The sequence below is a fragment of the Oncorhynchus keta genome, chromosome 15, assembly GCF_023373465.1.
Source record: "Oncorhynchus keta strain PuntledgeMale-10-30-2019 chromosome 15, Oket_V2, whole genome shotgun sequence".
Lineage (NCBI taxonomy): Eukaryota > Metazoa > Chordata > Actinopteri > Salmoniformes > Salmonidae > Oncorhynchus > Oncorhynchus keta.
In genome coordinates, this window is record NC_068435.1 from 20,603,997 (window position 1) to 20,621,496 (window position 17,500).

Sequence of the window (17,500 nt, forward strand, 5' to 3'; positions counted from 1 at the left end):
GGTTCTGTTCCGGAATAGTATGGATCACTTTCATTGAAAAAATATTTTCTGTATGTTAGTTCTGTTCCCTGAACCGCTTCTAACCCCGATGGAAGCATCATTCTAATGCATAGATACCTTATGAGAGGTTGTATTACAGCACAGCTACCTTTTTCATTGCACTATGCTGTTACATACATACTGCATGGACATATTAATTCAATGTCCACCCACAGCCCATTTCACCACCAAAAACACAAAAGATTCTGTACTCTCACTGATTGTTCATATCCACTCTGATTGGTTCTAGAGCTCTCCCTGAGAGCCGACATGTCTAACTGCCCCTCCCCAATGGGCTGCCCGACCCACTTCTCAGGCTCTCCGGGGATGAAGATCTACATCGACCCCTTCACTTATGAGGACCCTAACGAGGCCGTCCGGGAGTTCGCCAAGGAGATCGACGTCTCCACCGTCAAGATCGAAGAAGTCATTGGCGCAGGTAAATGTGGATGGATGTGTGTTTCTTTGTGCGTGGGCAGGTTGGTGGGTTATAGAAATATCTTTAGCCTATAGCATCCCAGTCCCTGTACCAAGCTCTCTCTCTTTTTTGCTTTGTCTGTCTCCCTATCTCTATTTCGTTCTCTCTCTCCCACCTCCCTCCCTCCCTCTCTCCCTTCCTAACTCCCTCCCTCTCTCCCTTCCTAACTCTCTTCCTCTCTCTCTCTGGGGACATGCCCTCCCTCGATGGGCAATGCCAGACCTTCTTGACTGTATGGGGACATGCGCATTGGTGTTGATTCATACAAAGAGTTAAATAACAGCAGGCTGATGAGACAAGGACTGGAGTAGCCTCTGGTGGTCTGGCTGAGACACACTGCATGATAGGCGAGAGGAAACGAGAAAGGATAGGGGAGGAGATGGAGGAGTGGGATGAAGTAAAGGATAGAGGAATGGGGGTTTGCTAATTACAGATTTCCGTTTTTTGTTTATTCGGTGGTGTGGGATCTCCGCAGGATGCCGAGAGGATGATGAGTAATCAAGGAATGGAAATAGTAGATATTTACTGTGAATTTGTTGTGTTGTTATTCTTGTAGTTTCCATTCATGAATGCCCTCTCCAGATTCTGTTTCCATTCATGAATGCCCTCTCCAGATTCTGAGCTGCTGTTCAACAAGATAGCCCCACTGTTGATCTCAAATGAGACAATTACTTTTGATTATTGAAAACACAAAGGTCTAACTATCTTCTGCTTGTTAACTCTGGTCCAACATACATGTTGTATAGGGTCCCTGGTCAAATAGGGTCCCTGGTCCCTCTCGAGCCAGATTCGAAGTATTGCACTAGCGCGAACAAATTGATTTATATTTACCGACATCTCAAGGTCTAATATGGACTTGATCTCTCTAGACAGTTGATCCAGCCCTATAACCACACACCACACCTCTCCTTCCCCCAGGTGAGTTTGGTGAGGTGTACAAGGGGCGTCTGAAGCTGCCAGGCAAGAGGGAGATCTACGTAGCCATCAAGACCCTGAAGGCAGGATACGTGGAGAAGCAGAGGCGGGACTTCCTGTCCGAGGCGTCAATCATGGGACAGTTCGACCACCCCAACATCATCAGACTGGAGGGCGTGGTCACCAAGAGTCGGCCAGTCATGATCGTCACAGAGTTTATGGAGAACGGGGCCCTCGATTCCTTCCTGAGGGTGAGTTATAGAACGTGTGTGTATCAAGTGCCTTAGATTATGTGAGCTGCTCCACGATCAGCTGGTCCCCCTGTCCCATGAAATCTTATTCAACATGATTTAAAAGGCTAAACTGCTCCTAGATCAGCACTCCCAATCTAAAACACTTAATGAGTATAGACCCAGGAATATGGGTGGTGTTCACTCCACTGTGCCTTATTAATAATTTATAAACACTGCTTACCACCTCTTTTTTATAGTTTCTTATAGTAAATGGGACTGTGGTAATAGTTTATTTACATGTTTTTTCTGTTCACATAATATGTATTATACAGTATGATGATATACACTGAGTTTACAAAACATTAAGAACACCTGCTCTTTCCATGACAGACAGACCAGGTGAATCCAGGTGAAAGCTATGATCCCTTATTGATGTCACCTGGTAAATCCACTTCAATCAGGGTAGATGGGAGGATACAGATTAAATCAAGGGTTTTTAAGCCTTGATACAATATAGACATGGATTTTGAATGTGTGCCATTCAGAGGGTGAATGGGCAAAACAAACGGGGTTTGGTAGTAGATGCAAGGCGCACTGGTTTGTGTCATGAACTCCAACTATGCTGGGTTTTTGACACTCAACAGTCTCCCTTCCCGTGTGTATCAAGGATGGTCCACCACCCAAAGGACATCCAGCCATCTTGACACAACTGTGGGAAGCATTAAAGCGTTGGGCCAATAACCGAAAGGTTGCTGGATCGAATCCCAGAGCTGACAAGGTAAAAATATGTTCTGCCCTTGAGCAAGGCAGTTAACCCCGCTATTCCCTGGGCGCCGAAGACGTGGATGTCGATTAAGGCAGCCCCCCGCACCTCAGAGGTGTTGGGTTAAATGCGTAAGACACATTTCAGTTGAATGCATTCAGTTGTACAACTGACTCGGTATCCCGCTTTCCTTTCCCATTGGTGTCAACATGGGCCAGCATCCGTGTGTGTGTGTGTGTAGGGGGAGTTTGCAACTCAATATTAGGAAGGTGTTCCTAACTTTTGGCATACTCAGTGTATGTTGCACTAAGACTGCACAGGTTCATTGCATGTTTGTGGCTTGATACAACCAATATGAGTTACAGCTGATGATATATGGGCAATGTAATGTACATTTGTCAGCCCGCAACAGGGCTTAGGCTTACAGAGCTCAGTCATTGTAAATTTGAAAATGTACTGAACCCAATTCCACCCTCCCCTCATCAAAGACTTCCTGAAATAGCCAACTTATGTCCTCCTCGTTTAATTTCTCCACTCATGCCCCAAGCTCTTAATGGACTATCCCCTCGCTCTTTTGTAGTTTGGACGGAACGAGCGAGTGTACAGCTTAATCAATATTCAACCCTTATTTTTTCTCTCCTTCCCTTCTTCCGTCCTTCCCTCCCTCCCTCCATATCATGGATTGGTTTTCTACTCTACTTTGTTCTAATGCGGGTTTAAAGGGACCCTTTGAAGTTGGCTTTGCTAGCCGCCACATCCGTCTTATGTTCCCATCGATCTTACCCTACCCTCTTATTTGTTAGTGTGTGTCAAAGCTCCTCTGAGCATTGGAGACACAGGGAGGAACTAGGAAGGGGTTGGGGGGAGAGAGAGAGCTCCCCCATGTGTGAGTGTTACCAACAGTGATGTACGATGTGCAATTTTCACTAGAAACATCCTCTAACCACTTGTTTTGATAGGATCGTGTATGAGTAATCCAATTTGGGAATCAAAATTAATTCCATCCCCCTCCTTTTGATGTAAAATAGGAAATGATATGCAATACAAGGGCTGTCTTGGACTGTGTCGATAGTGTGATACACTCTTAGAAAAAAAGGGTTCCAAAAGTGTTCTTCAGCTGTCCCCATAGGATAACCATTTTTGCTTCCAGGTAGAACCCTTTTTGGTTCCAGGTAGAACCCTTTTGTCTTCCATGTAGAAGCCTTTGAGGAAAGGGTTCTAAATTGGACCCAAAAGGGTTCCATCCTGGAACCAAAAAGGGTTATTCAAAGGGTTATCCTATGGGGACAGCCGAAGAACCCTTTAAGGTTCTAGATAGCACCTTTTTTTCTAAGAGTGCAGCGTGAAAGTAAAAATCTAAAGATCAAATCACTTTAAGTGTAAAGGCTTGACGATTCCATCACAGACTCAGAAACAACTAGTTTGCTGTGTTGGAGAAGTGAGTCGCATAGAGATAGATAGGCAGCAGGTTAGGCTGTTTGTCACACCCTGTGTGTATGGAATATTGTATGTACTGTAGGTGTGACGGCACCTCACACAACATCTGTAGCATAGCATGCAAGATGTGCTTGTGTTAGTGTCATGTTGTTGCGGTTTTTAAATCAATTGCATTTCAATCAAGTAGAAACATGCAATCAAATAGAACCGTGTCCGGTCTGAACATCTTCATGCCTAATACTTTGAAATAGTGTAGAATTCATTGAAGTATGGCTTGTTTACTGTCGACATCTCAACTGAAAGGCCTGTAGATGACAAGTTTAATTTCATGGTGCTAATAATCCCCCTCTACCTCTCCCCATGTCTCCTGCAGCAAAACGACGGTCAGTTCACTGTAATCCAGCTGGTGGGCATGATGAGGGGCATCTCGGCGGGCATGAAGTACCTCTCTGAGATGAACTATGTCCATAGAGACCTGGCTGCCCGCAACATCCTGGTCAACAGCAACCTGGTCTGCAAGGTGTCCGACTTTGGACTTTCGCGCTACCTTCAGGACGATACCTCTGACCCCTCCTACACCAGCTCTCTGGTGAGTCCTACTCTCTGAACCCCCCAAAAACGTTTTTCTCACATTTATGTTTTTAAATGGATAGGTTGGTTCATAGCAACAAGATTGTCTGTCTGAAGACCAGCGACATAGAACAGGGAGGGTTCTGGGATTGATGTTTATGAAGTGTGTCTCCACTGTGATGTGTCTCCTCCAATTGTTGTCAACAAACAACATACCGGCATTCGGCGTATTATGATAGAGGAAGAAGGTGATTCATTGGTATGTTTTTAGACACACTTAGTCATGGCCCTTTTGTTGTGAGTGTAGTTGTGTGTGTCTAGGACTTCTTGAATAAAGTAGAGGTAACTGGTACATCAGAAGAACTATAGCACTTCTGTCTGGCCATCTCTCATGCATTTCCTTTCAGTCTTCCTCGCCACTCACTTTTCTCTTTCTCAGTCACTCGCTTTCTTACCTCTATCTATTCTCTTTTACATTCCACAAGCCTTCGCTCTTCCTTCTCCTCCCTCTTTCTACTGGTCACGGACTATGACTGTCACATCTTCATTAATGCAGAGACTCTGGGGAAGAACTCCTCTCTCCCCTCTGTCATTGGGATGCGTGGGATGCAGGGAAACCAAAGAGCATCTCAGCCCCTCAAACTGACAGCTAGCGCACCGTCCCTCCTCACTCCTCAGGAACTGGCCCTGGTCGCCCTGCCCCCTTCCCCCGTTCATCATGCATTATTCCTGGGGCATCATGGAAGGGTTTTGGCCCCTAATTAACACCACAGAGGAACATATTTATAATTATTAGACACTATGGCTGGTGTATCTGACTCCATCTCCTCCCCGCTCTGTTTTGGATGTCATCCACAACACACTCACACTCGTATCTGCATGCAGTTCAAGGTTATGAGGGCTTGCTGTGTGAGTGTGTGTGACCTGCATTAACTTTCATTTGAAACGACTGCTAATGAGTTATTTGTAATGGTTTATTATTCGGTTGCTCCTGACAGTTGGAGGGAATACAGTGAGTCGGCCTGGTGCAGTACACCAGAGTCTGTTCTTTCGTGAGGTCAGTTGTTTTAAAGGATACCGTGAAACGGCTCGCTGCTTTGACGAAACTGCCTGAGGGCAACTTTTGTCAAATAATTTATATGTACACACTGTGCATGAGGAAATAAAATATATTTCCAATGTGTATGAGTCATTTACAACTAAAAACTCTAAGATGTTCTAAAAATAAAGGTGGTAAGGCATCTAAACATCAGCTACCATGATAGTACAAATATAGGAGACTAAATTTAGTTCTTATCTATCCAAACATTGGAGATGATCTTTGAGAAATCAAGGACAAGACAACAACAATACAAACCCACGTCTACCTTTATTTAGAGAGCAGATGCTCCATCATCAGAAGATGACTATATTAGAACTCAACTGTGCGTGTGTGTGTGTGTGTGTGTGTGTGTGTGTGTGTGTGTGTGTGTGTGTGTGTGTGTGTGTGTGTGTGTGTGTGTTGTGACGGCCCTGAATTTTTCTGAACCGTCTCAGTGCAGCTCCTTCCAATAGGGCGCTTTCCCTTTAATTCCCAATTAAATAGCCAGCATCAGCTGCACGAAAGGGGGGTTGTGATGGAGACGTGCATGAGGATGTGTTCAACCCTCAGTTCCGAAGCTTCTCGATTCCGTTTGTTTTGTTGCCGTTAAACGTGTGTTTTGTAGCTTAAGAGAGTTTACCCAGGATCGGATCCACTCTTTGCATCCCTGGACTACACCTCTCCGTTCTTCGTGGCCTTTCTCCGCTGGAGATCTATTGGCGGATTGGATTGTCTGACTGACCGACTGACTACCACCTTTTTGTATACGGTATTTCATTTGTTTGGATGTGATGTATACTGTGATTTATGTAGTTAGTTGTAGTTGAGGACTTAATTAAGAGTTGATCCGCTTTAAAGTTCTGTGGTAAAGTAATTGTTATATTGATTGTATGTTTAGTACTGGGTTTACGCTACACTGAATGAACGGACAAACATCGCGTGACAAAAGTCACTTGAGTTCACTGAACTCCTTTACCGGGCTGGACTCTTTTAGGCCCGAGGTACAGGACATTTCTGGAGGAACCAGAACTCATTGTGATATTATTATATGTGTGTGTGTAATCATTGTTGTTGCTAATACAACCCACGCAACAGAATATAGTTGTTTTTGAAGTTCTTTTCAATGTTTTAAGGGTTTATGAAAAGTTTATTTCCATCCTGACTTTTACATACGTCCTTTGTATTGGTGTAGACTTGACGGACCAGATGGGACTCATTCCCACCCAAACTAAAAGGAGAAACCAATGTTTTCTCTGGTAGGCACAACCTACCTGGCACCCCTATAAATAATAACCTCAAGTCAAAACCGTTACAGTGTGTGTGTGTGTGTGTGTGTGTGTGTGACTGTGCTTGTGCGTGCTTGAATGTGTCTGAGTCTCAGGTGTGAACGGGAAGTGTGACAGGTTTTGTAGAGGGGACGTGACCTCCTGTTGGTGGGTTTGGGAAGTGAATTGGCCACTAGGAAGGCAGACCGACCTGGGTCTCTGTGACCACTGTGGTTAAGCCCTGCTAAAGGTGTTTTTCCTGAACAACGAATAAATAAATACAAGATCACCTTCTGTCGGCTGTTAATCTTGTTGATGCTACAGAGGTTCAGAAGGGGTTAAAGGTTAGAATTGGACTATAGATTATGTTTTTGATGTTTGCCTGTTTCATGTACAAGACTTCTTGAATATTAGATGATGCATCTCAAGGGTTTCATACTGTAAAGGGATTCAAAATATAGATAGATTTTGGCTTTATTATGTACTCCTTTCAAAAAAAGATAATGTGAAATACCACATTGATTTCACAGCAACTGTTTGTGTGCTTAACCCTTACCCAACCCAGGTATTCCCATTGAGATAGGACCTCTATGACATTAGAGGCCTGACACATAACACATAGACATAAACAGCTATTTGCACTCCACCCATAAGCAAACCAGATTCACACAACAGTCTCTTCAAGCATTCCTCTTGACCTTACTGTGTCTGAGCACTAGCTTGGTCCTGACTGTCCTGGGGGAACGTTCGGGAATGTTCTCTATCCACAGGGGAGAAGTTGTGAGATGTTACAGTATCGGTCCTTGGGTCTCTCATGCATTCCTCTAATTAAGCTATGCATGCTGCCAAGCCTCCACAATGCCACGGCAGCTCCTTTCAATCGCTTGACCTCCCTCCGCCGGTTACATGAGGCAGGGAACACCTTTGAAGGTAACTGCCAGAGTGAGGCCAGTGAAGGGCGAGCAAGGCTGAGGAATACAAAAATGTTATTCACTATCAATCCAACAATTCCATTTGTCAACTACCTCCCCTGCAAAATGAATCACCTCATTTTTCCTGTCCTTACTGTGCGACGTCTTCCTCCTATTTTGGGTGACCAATTACTGGCCTCCAGGGAGAGGTGCGTTGGGAAGTTGCTGGAGGATGCTGTTAATTGCAAAGTGTTAAACCTGGGGTTGGAGCTCACACTATGGACATACAGTGCCTTGCGAAAGTATTCGGCCCCCTTGAACTTTGCGACCTTTTGCCACATTTCAGGCTTCAAACATAAAGATATAAAACTGTATTTTTTTGTGAAGAATCAACAACAAGTGGGACACAATCATGAAGTGGAACGACATTTATTGATATTTCAAACTTTATTAACAAATCAAAAACTGAAAAAATTGGGCGTGGAAAATTATTCAGCCCCTTTACTTTCAGTGCAGCAAACTCTCTCCAGAAGTTCAGTGAGGATCTCTGAATGATCCAATGTTGACCTAAATGACGATAATGATGATAAATACAATCCACTTGTGTGTAATCAAGTCTCCGTATAAATGCACCTGCACTGTGATAGTCTCAGAGGATCGTTAAAAGCAGAGAGATCATGGAAGAACAAGGAACACACCAGGCAGGTCCGAGATACTGTTGTGAAGAAGCGAAGCCGGATTTGGATACAAAAGATTTCCCAAGCTTTAAACATCCCAAGGAGCACTGTGCAAGCGATAATATTGAAATGGAAGGAGTATCAGACCACTGTAACTCTACCAGGACCTGGCCGTCCTCTAAACTTTCAGCTCATACAAGGAGAAGACTGATCAGAGATGCAGCCAAGAGGCCCATGATCGACGGATGAACTGCAGAGATCTACAGCTGAGGTGACTCTGTCCATAGGACAACAATCAGTCGTATATTGCACAAATCTGGCCTTTATGGAAGAGTGGCAAGAAGAAAGCCATTTCTTAAAGATATCCATAAAAAGTGTTGTTTAAAGTTTGCCACAAGCCACCTGGGAGACACACCAAACATGTGGAAGAAGGTGCTCTGGTCAGATGAAACCAAACTTGAACTTTTGGCAATAATGCAAAACGTTATGTTTGGCGAAAAGCAACACAGCTCATCACCCTGAACACACTATCCCCACTGTCAAACATGGTGGTGGCATCATGGTTTGGGCCTGCTTTTCTTCAGTAGGGACAGGGAAGATATCCAGGTGTAAGAATGGCCAAGTCCAGACCTGGAATCAATGAGAATCTGTGGAAAGAACTGAAAACTGCTGTTCACAAATGCTTCCATCCAACTCACTGAGCTCGAGCTGTTTTGCAAGTGAGGAATAAAATGTCAGTCTCTGATGTGCAAAACTGATAGAGACATACCTCAAAGCGACTTACAGCTCTAATCGCAACAAAAGGTGGCGCTACAAAGTATTAACTTAAGGGGGCTGAATCATTTTGCACGCTCCACTTTTTTCTCGTTTTTGATTTGTTAAAAAAAGTTTGAAATATCCAATAAAATGTCAGTTCCACTTCATGATTGTGTCCCACTTGTTGTTGATTCTTCACAAAATACAGTTTTATATCTTTATGTTTGAAGCCTGAAATGTATGTGTCATTCAGCAAGTTCGGCAAATAATACATTTCTGCTAGCAAGTACTGTAAGTTTACTCATCTTTCTTTCTTCTAATTTTTATTTCCTATTGTTACATTATTAGCATTTATTTATAGTTTTGTAGATTCATGATTTATCTATCTATCTACAGTTGAAGTCGGAAGTTTACATACACTAAGTTAAAGCTGACGTCAAACAGCTTGGAAAATTCCAGAAAATGATGTCATGGCTTTAGAAGCTTCTGATAGGCTAATTTATGTAATTTGAGTCAATTGGAGGTGTACCTGTGGATGTATTTCAAGGCCTACCTTCAAACTCAGTGCCTCTTTGCTTGACATCATGGGAAAATCAAAATAAATCATCCAAGACCTCAGGAAAAACAATTGTAGACCTCGACAAGTCTGGTTCATCCTTGGGAGCAATTTCCAAACGCCTGAAAGTACTATGTTCATCTGTACAAACAATAGTATACAAGTATAAACACCATGAGACCACGCAGCCGTCATACTGCTCAGGAAGGAGATGCGTTCTGTCTCCTAGAGATGAACGTACCTTGGTGCATAAAAGTGCAAATCAATCCCAGAACAACAGCAAAGGACCTTGTGAAGATGCTGGAGGAAACAGGTACAAAAGTATCTGTATCCACAGTAAAACGAGTCCTATATCGACATAACCTGAAGGCCACTCAGCAAGGAAGAAGCCACTGCTCCAAAACCGCCATAAAATGCCAGACTATGGTTTGCAACTGCACATGGGGACAAAGATCATACTTTTTGGAGAAATGTCCTCTGGTCTGATGAAACAAAAATAGAACTGTTTGGCCATAGTGACCATGTTTGCGGGAAATAGGGGAGACTTACAAGCTGAAGACCACCATCCCAACCGTGAAGCACGGGGGTGGCAGCATCATGTTGTGGGGATGCTTTGCTGCAGGAGGGACTGGTGCACTTCACAAGATAGATGGCATCATGAGGTAGGAAAATTCTGTGGATATATTGAAGCAACATCTCAAGACATCAGTCAGGAAGTTAAAACTTGGTCACAAATAGATCTTCCATGACACCAAGCATATTTCCAAAGTTCTGGCAAAATGTCTTAAGGACAACAAAGTCAAGGTATTGGATAAAAGCTGAAATAAATAATTCTTTCAACTATTATTCTGACATTTCACATTCTGAAAATAAAGTGGTGATCCTAACTGACCTAATACAGGGAATTTGTACGAGGATTAAATGTCAGGAATTGTGAAAAACTGAGCTTAAATGTAGTTGGCTAAAGTGTATGTAAAGTTCCGACTTCAACTGTATCTATCTAGTCTTTTCCCTGAGTGACCCAAAGGCTCAAGGAAGGACAGGCAGTGTCGACATGATGAGTGGTGTGTCACACAGTATTTGCTGTGTGTGTGTAAAGTGGCTGAATGCTCTCCACACCGTGCAGTGTTAGTGGTTAAAGATGTGAAAGGCTTTTAGTGGCTAACGGTGAGAGGTTGTGTGTGTGAAAAAGATTGGTGACTGGAAAGTGCAATGCAATCACACATTGTATTGAAAGCCAATGCCCTGAGGAGTAGAGAGAGCTGGCATTTGTGATTCAAGAGTGGTTGTATGTGGTTGTATGTTGGGCAGATGCCTCCCGTGTCACACGATGTATGTTGAGACTGAGGGTTGTTGGTGTGTGTATGGTTATGTTAATGCGTGTAAGTGTGAGTCCATGGAGAGTTCTGCGTGGGACTGTTTTCTTCATCCCGTTCCCTCCCACTCTCGCTGCGTTTCATACCAGGCCCGTCCGCTCCTGCCGACTTCGTGTCCGACTCCCACCCACTCCCGCAAGAACTGCTCCCAAACCCAACCACAGTCCCTCAATGCTATTTTAGGTGTGTGACACAGCACACTTTGCAGCTCCGGTCCCAGCAATTTTGCCACCCTAGTCAAGATCAAAATGCGCAAAAATAGCTTAAGAATTCTGTTAAAATACCAGAGATTCTCCTGTGGCCAATTTGTATTTTTGGGCTACACTCTTAGCCACCATAGGAGAACCCTTTGAAGAACCCGTTATGGTTCCAGGTAGAACCCTTTTGGTTCCATGTAGAAACCATTTAGGGTCCATGTAGAACCCTTTACACAGAGGGCTCTACATTAACCCCTAAAGGGTTGTACTACGGGGACAGTCGAATAACCCTCAGCCTACAGGGTAGACACAGTTTGAAAGAGAGTAGAGTTGGGGTGAATATAGTTGAATGGACACTTAGGGGGCTTTCACACCAAAATGGTTTGGTGCAGTTTTACCGAACTCTGCTGCGTTTACCCACTTAGTTCAATTGGCTTGGACTGGTGTGAACACCCTATCTGCACTCGGGAGTGCCTTAAACAACGCACCGTGGTTCAGGCAGGATGAAAACGACTACATCAACCATGATCTTTTGCTAGTTACGGCCACTTTCACCATGATCCTTAGTGATACTTTGGTGCCAATATGTGGATGACGTCAGTGCTACTCTCTTCTGGTTTTAATGTCTATGGCTTCACCACACTAACCGTCTGGCGCTATCAAACCCTTTGCTGTTTGATTGTCTTCCATTTGCATCCTTTCCTCTTTCCCCTCCTTTTCCTTGGCATATGGCCCAAAGCCTCTTGTAAGTTTGTCACTTGTGTGAAATATTGATGTGGTCAAAGTTACAGGGGACTTAAGGGTAAAGAAGTGAAAAACTTAAAGGAAAGTTGCCATTTGGTCTAAAGGGCCAGGATGTCCTTGCTCTCAAGAGTGCTTTTATAGGGACCAATATAGACCCTGAGCTTATGCAGCATTCATGTCCCTAACAGGGTTGTGTTCAATTCTATTTGATTTGTTATGAGGGTTGTGTTCATTACAGCACGTAATGGGAAACTTTTCAAACGTTTTACAACAGAAAACAAAAAACAAGCGTTATTTTATTGGACAGGCACAATAGTTACTTTTTCAGTCTGTTTTCTTCTGTTTAGTCCCTTATGAACATGACCCAAGGGCTCTTCTTTGCTTCTCTTGATTGTAGGCTATTTGTATTTACATTGCTGTAGAAAATAATGAAAACTGTACCAGGAAGTGCTTGACAAACGTATCCATCCAGACTCCATTATCAAAGCGGGGAACATGGCTTCTTCTCCAAGTGTCTTCATGTTTGACCTATACCCTTTGTCACGCGTGTGCCAGATCGGGCCATTGATATCTGGACTGAGGTGGCATTGATGTGCACATGTAATGAGCATGATTCAGGCATGGTATTCCACTGCACGGCACACTTCTGAATGGGCAAACCAGGTTTTATATGGGACAAAGATTTGCTCATATCACCCAGTTCATAGACTGACAGTAGACAATATGTATGCTTTTGCCAGTCTGTCAGTTAATGTTTCTAGCGAGTTACCACAAATTAAGTCAGATGTCATGATCTCTTTCCCCATAGTCTTTCTCCTAATGTAACCCCCGAAGAGAGAAAGCACCGAGAGAGCACAGAGAGACACATAGTTATTATTGTTACAGATAAGGAGAAAACTTATAGAAAGATAAGTATTATTTATAGAGAGCAGAGAGAGAGAGTGAGAGATAAAAAGACAGAGAGAGAGAGAGAAGCTGGTCACAGCATGCTAGTTTCTGAGAACAGAAAAAACACTGTGACACTGTTAAATGACACAAGAAGAGACACATCAGTTCGTTCTTAAACATCCCAGGTCCCCAGATCTCTTATGTGATGAGTCTCTGTGTGCTGTATGTAAGCTGTAATTGCCCTATGTTCAACCTCCTCAGAGTCATCTCAGGGGACAGAATCCAAGGCCTTCTCAATGATTAAACCACTGGAAAAGCCTGACAAAGATGTGCAAATGCATGATAAAAACATAGGATCCATGCTGGGTTAAATTTGAGGGGCCCATAGTGGCTCTGAGTCATTAGGGGCCACAGAGGAGTTACTCAAGGAGAGGGCATTTCCAGAGGTGGTGCCATCAAGTTGACGCATGTGAAGGTATATATTAACTGCAAAGACTACACAGACAATGTTTATTAAAGGTCAGATTTCATACCACTTTGAGACCACCTGAGAAGTGTGTTAAAATAACTTTGTCCTATAGAGGAGCATAGACCTCATTTGACTCCTAGACTAGACTATTTAATTGAATTAAATAGCCATAGAATATGTGGGAACTTGGTGAAATGATGCCTGAAATAGTTCCAGGAGTCAAATGTAAGTTGCTTTGAAGTTTGAAGTGGAACCTATTCTCCATTGCCCTGTAGACAGTGGAACGGTAGAAGGGCCTGCCTCTCCCAGACAGTCCCTGGGGTGCATTCTGCCTGCCTGCGTGCGTGCGCATTATGTTTGGACAGACTGCCAGCGATCGTTGCTTTAGGGATATTAACGTCAGTTGATGGAGCACTTTGCCCAGCCTAAGTAAATGTGCTCGGGACCTCTTGAGTGTGCATTGTTTAGAATGGATTAGGAAATGGTACTGTGTCATGGGCATTAATGGGAGTTCACTAATGTTTATTCCACCATTACTCCATTTAGGGGACAGCTGCTGCTTTAGCAACAACATGATGGCACTGTTTGATGTCTCTTGGAGAGATGTGGTGGGTGAGTGCATGCATCAGCAAGGAAAAACAAAAACACAGTGTTCAAGGCTTGAGGACTCTCATAGTAGGAGAAGATCGTTCAGGGGATTTCATCTACATCACTACGACACCAAGGCAGGGCATTGCTCCAGTTTGTGTAGCTGTTACAAACTGCCATTGGACACTAGATTCCCCTTCAGTCTATAGATTGCTAGTGACCTGCTCCATTGAATTGCTGGGTGCATACTGCATCTCTCATAGTACACGTTAGCAATTGCAGGTGTCCCACGTGTAAAAGCTGAAGAACATACGCACATCCAGGTCCTTTTTGCAGGTTTTGGAGGTGAACTCATGGGGAAGGAAAAGGAAACGGCTGCACTGCCGCTCATGTTCCTAGGGGATGTATCACAGCACCGTTTTGATCAGGCATCCAGTTCCTTTTATTTTCTCATGTTTCCCAGGGCGCTCCTCAACACGCACCTGAACACATGTTCCTGTCTGTCACACACCGCCATGTCCCATGATCCTCCTTAACCCTGACAGCACTCTGACCACTCTTTCAGGTCTACCCCAGATGTGTCACTACACCTGTCACTTTATCTGTCACAACCGCTCACAACCAGTTACAACTAGTCACAGCTAGTCAGTAGGACTCCCTTTGTGTCAGATCATCTTGCTGACATCAGCGTGGTGACCCACTGCTGCTGTTGGAAGTTGATCTGGAGGAACTGTTTGAAGTGAGAATCAGTGCTCCATGTCTCAGTATGGCCGGTCCGCAATAATCAAGTATAAAACTGTTGTTTTGTGGTCTAAAGTCACGTTGTGTATATATAATCTAGTTTCCAAAGACTTCTCGTGAGAGAGCAATGATGCTGTCATGTTGACATTAAGATCTGAATATTCTTCATGGAATGAGCAGCTAGCTGAAGAGATTGATGGAGCTTGGCTGGAGGTTGATATGTGGTTCAGCTTAGAGCGGTTGTTTTACATGAAGGCATGTCTCTGTGGGTGCTCTCTAAGACTCCAGGCCACCACATAGAACAGCATGTTCCTTTCTCACTGGCTTGTACTGCCTGCCTTGTGAGTGAAATGGGATTGGCTGTCTCAGACACACGCATGCTCTCTCTTTCTCTCTTTCTCTCAATCTCTCTCACTTTCCCTCTCTTTCTCTCTCCCTCCCTGGGGTATTCATAGTATTTTCTCCTCCTAAGTTAATAAATAAAAATCTAAAGCTGCTTTTTATTATATATTTGTCTTCTTCCTCTGTCTGTTTTCCTGCCCGGTCTGTTCTGTTCAGCAGCACTTTGTGTTATTAAAGTGTTGTTTTGGCAGGGCTGGAGCGCTAGCAACTAGTCCGCCCACAGAGGTAATTACTGACGATCTGCATAGTTGCCTCACGAACGCGGCAGCCGTGAAAATGTTATTAGCTTAGCCTGTCTGCGAGGAGCGGTGCAAGGCGACGTGGGGGGGGGGGGGGGTAAGAAGGTCTTCCTTGCCATCGTGCTTCTGCATTGCTTGCTCTTCTGAGTTGTTGTAGGTTACTTTGAAGCACTTTGTGACAGATGCTTATCTATAAAGGGCTGTATAAATACATTTGATTGACATGTGATTGATAATACAAGGCGTTGAGGTTAGAGGTCAGATAGAGGAACTTGGAAGAGACAGTGTATTTATATTTCTTACTGTTCTTTTCAACTGGCGTGTGTCCAAGTCGAAATAGTCTCTTTGAAGCATGGGTCTAGCAAAGTTAGAGATTAGATGGAGGGAGCTGGGTTTCTTTTCATTGGTGCAGTTGATCTTGTATTCATGTGTTTTCTATAGCCTTTTGACAGAACGGAGGTAAAAGATAGAGCCTTCTGGTGCCTGGAATCAGATGAGAGGCATTAGTTACTGGAAGAAGAACCCTGGGATCTGAGAAAAACGGTCATCAGAGCTTAGATAGATATCCATCAGTCTTCTTTTTCTCAACGAATTACAAAACCACTCTTCCACTCACACACCCCCCTCCTGCCTCCCGCTCTGCCTCCACTGAGGTCAGAGGTTAACATCATGTTCAGGGTTAGGAGCTCACAGAGGTCAAATTCTCTGAGCTGGACCTTAATGAGTTCAGTCTGAGTCCTTTGACTTTCACACACACACACACACACAATCTTGCACATCCATGCACGCACACACACGCATGTGTACACACATACACACACAATACATCTCCTGGTCAAAGTCCCGGTGGGACTGAGGGAGAAAGCCAGGAGAGCAGGGGTGGGCCTTGTCTCATCTCCGTCTCTCCTTTCAAGCCCGGCTTATCTACACATGCACAGGTTGAACTAATTGGCATTATTAAGCTGGCCTGGCCGGATACAATGGAAACCGCCAAGGGCCTACAAACAGGTGTGTGTGTAGAGGAAATCTTAAACAAGCCACCCGTCAATTTCAATCAGTACCATGCATGGCTCGCTGCAGGCCCAGGTAGGCCAATTACAAACAGACACGCTCGACAGGCACTCTCAAACCCCGACCAAACCCCTTTTATTCAAACTCATGGGCACCGGGAGAGATGTGCTGTGGTTCGATGTGTGAGGAGGAACAGACGTTCCCTGCTGCTGGATCGATAGGGGATGAAGGGAAGGAGGGAGTGGAGGGATAGAGAGATTGTAGTTGTCTTTTGGTTCGAAGGGTTTTAATTGGACTAATCATGTCGTTCTCTCTCCCTCTCCTCCCTCTCCCTCTTCTCTCACCCCCTCTCTCTCTCTCTCCCCTCCCTCACCCCCTTTTCTCCCTCCCTCACCCTCTATTCCTCCCTCCACTCTCTCTCTCTCGCTCCCCCTCCCTCACTCTCTCTCTCCCCCTCCTTCCCCTCTATTCCTTCCCTCTCTCTCTCCTCTTCAGGGGGGTAAGATCCCTGTGGTGGATCGCCCAGAGGCCATCGCCAGCAGGGAAGTTCACCTCAGCCAGTGACGTGTGGAGCTACGGCATGTCATGTGGGAGGTGATGTCATTCGGAGAGAGACCCTACTGGGACATGTCTAATCAGGATGAGTATTATTGTCATGTTGAACTTTTAAATGTTGTTCTAAGGTGTATAGAAATATTCATAGAATTCAAAATTCCAATCAATCAAATTAATTCATGAAGCCCTCTTTACATAAGCAGTAGTCACAAAAGTGATTTTACAGTAACTGGGCTAAGACCCCAAAGCAGAGGCAGTGAATGAGTATTCAAATGACCCTTCTATTTGTTTATGTTGTGTCATAAATGGAACCTTCTCAGACATAACAACTCAGCTAGACAAGAGGATTCCCACTGGAAGTGTCCTTGACAATGAGCAGATTCTCACAAAGGCAGAATATCACACATGCACGTTACCTCCTCTGTCCTTCTTTTTTGCTACGTTCCCTGAATCTCACACAATGAGATCTATCACACATGCTCACACTCACAAACACCCCCAACACACACACCAATGAGCTCCATATCCCCATCCGTCCGACGGGTCTCTCTGGAGCCTGGTTCACCAGGCCTGGCCAAGCCAGCAGATGTTTCCCTCTCTGGGCCAGCA

At 44.3% G+C, this 17,500-nt stretch overlaps 1 pseudogene; it reads left to right on the plus strand.

The window, feature by feature from the left end:
• The window catches only part of LOC118395199 (ephrin type-B receptor 1-like), a 387,061-nt pseudogene that overhangs the window by 365,169 nt on the left and 4,392 nt on the right, over positions 1 to 17,500 (plus strand).